This window comes from Zingiber officinale, chromosome 7A (assembly GCF_018446385.1).
Source record: "Zingiber officinale cultivar Zhangliang chromosome 7A, Zo_v1.1, whole genome shotgun sequence".
Lineage (NCBI taxonomy): Eukaryota > Viridiplantae > Streptophyta > Magnoliopsida > Zingiberales > Zingiberaceae > Zingiber > Zingiber officinale.
In genome coordinates, this window is record NC_055998.1 from 6683171 (window position 1) to 6685483 (window position 2313).

At 46.6% G+C, this 2313-nt stretch overlaps 1 pseudogene; it reads left to right on the plus strand.

Annotated features, from left to right (window-relative positions):
- The first annotated feature begins 304 nt into the window (after window positions 1–304).
- LOC121999893 lies at window positions 305–2064 on the plus strand (annotated as a pseudogene).
- Window positions 2065–2313: the final 249 nt, after the last annotated feature.

A 2313-nucleotide genomic window follows, 5' to 3' on the forward strand; every position in this document is an offset into this window, starting at 1 on the left:
ATGTAATTATAGTTCTATTTCCCATAGCTTATGCAATACCAGATTTCTAAATATTACCAAGTAATACTATTCAATATCAGTCACACTAAAGTGCGGAATCCCGAGGCGTGGGCTGAGGAGTGGTCGGCCAACATGTAACAGCAAGATCCACACCAAAAAAAAAATGCAATCCGATGAACACGTAGAGGATCTGCTGTTCTTCAATTTTACCATAAAGAAATATATAAGTGGATAGATTTCCTCGTTTGTGATAAATCGTCATTCACTTCAATAAAAATGATAAATTAATATCACAGAACCGCCGCCCTTGATTAAAAATAAGGGTACTCGATCAAACAATTCATCTGCGCAAACATCGTTGTCGTCCAGATATACAGAGATCGATCCCATGGCTAACACCAAGCCTCACGCAGTCTGCTTTCCGTTGCCAATCCAAGGCCACATCAATGGCATGCTCCACTTCGCCAAGGCCCTCCACTTCATGGGCTTCCACATCACCTTCGTCAACTCCAAATTCAACCACCGCCGCGTCCTGCGGAACGCCGGCCCTGCCTCCCTCGCCGGCCTCCCCGACTTCCGATTTGCCATCATCCCCGATGGCCTCTCGTCGCCCAAGGACGACACCGACAAGAGCCAAGACCTCGCCGCCCTCTGCGTCTCCACCAAGCGCCATTGCGCCTCTCCTCTCCGCGACCTCATAAAGGCCCTCAACGACCCCTGCTCCGGAGGGCCACCCGTCAGCTGCGTGATCTCGGACTCCTTCACCAGCTTCACCCTCGCCGTCACCGCTGAATTGTCCATCCCGAACATCTTCTTCTGCTCGGCGAGCGCCACTGGCTTCTTGAGCGCCGTCTACTTGGAGGAGTTGAAGCAGAGGAGCATCATCCCTTTAAAAGGTAATTAATTAACCACAATTCTATGTCTTTCTCTCGATTAAATCCTCATCGATTAACTATATCTTTACAAATAGGCGAAGAAGACCTCACGAATGGATACCTAGACGCCGTCATAGATTGGATTCCGGGAATGCCAAACATCCGCTTGAAAGATCTACCGAGTTTTATACGGACCACCAATCCGCACGACGTCATGCTAAACTTCTGCTCGGAGGAAGCGCGAGCGTCGTGCGGCGCCTCGGCTGTCATCTTCAACACTTTCCATGATCTCGAAGCCCCGGTCATCGAGGCATTGTCGTCGGTGCTGGTGCCGCCGGTGTATGACATCGGCCCCGTGTCTCTGCTTTCTGAATACATTCCTAATCGTGATTTGCTCGGAGTTGGAGTGAGCTTGTGGAAGGAGGACTCGAGTTGCATCGAGTGGCTGGACGAGAAGGATCGGGGCTCCGTGCTTTATGTCAACTATGGTAGCATCGCCGTGCTGACGAATGACAGACCAGTTTATTGAGTTCGCTTGGGGTTTGGCCAACAGCGGGTGTGAGTTCCTGTGGGTGATTCGACCTGATCTTGTGGAAGGCGAGAACGCACTGCTGCCGGCAGAGTTCGCGACTGAGATTAAGCCAAGGAGCTTCATCACGAACTGGTGCACCCAAAAGGAGGTGCTCTCTCATCCAGCCATTGGAGGCTTCTTAACTCACTGCGGATGGAATTCTACAATGGAAAGCATGTGCGCGGGGGTCCCCATGATATGCTGGCCTTTCTTCGCAGACCAACAGCCAAATTGCAGATTCTTATGCTCGGAGTGGGGCATCGGGATCGAGATTGGAGAGGATGTGAAGAGAGAGAAGGTGGAGAGGTTGATCGAGGAATTGATGGGAGGACAGAAGGGGAAGGAGATGGAGAGAAAGGCATTGGAATGGAAGGCAAGAGCGGGGAAGGCAGCTTCAATTGGTGGAGGCTCTTGGATTAATTTAGATAGAGTTATTAAGGAGGTAATAATGAAGTAAATTAAATAAACAACCTTACGAACCAAAGGGTAAGGAGTCATTAAATAGACATCGATGCTATATTATCCTACTTTGATGATTGTGGAGAGCTATTCCACTTTATTCCGTAGTAGCCTTTTATTAGAAGGCCCCCTCTTGTCTTATCATCTTTGCTTATCAATAACTGCATAACTGCAATCCTTGCTTGAATTTATTTTCTTAGTATTGCAATTCACCTGAGTCATATTGTTCATTTTAGACGCTATCTAAAAACATTATATTAATAAAGATATCATACATCCTTTTGAATGTACGATTTTTTTTAATTTTTTCAATGTAAAATTTTGACTGAATCCTAATAACAAAGTAATTTTTGGAACTATATCGTTTTTAGAGCTGCAACTTATTGAAAATTAAAATTAATTATTTTA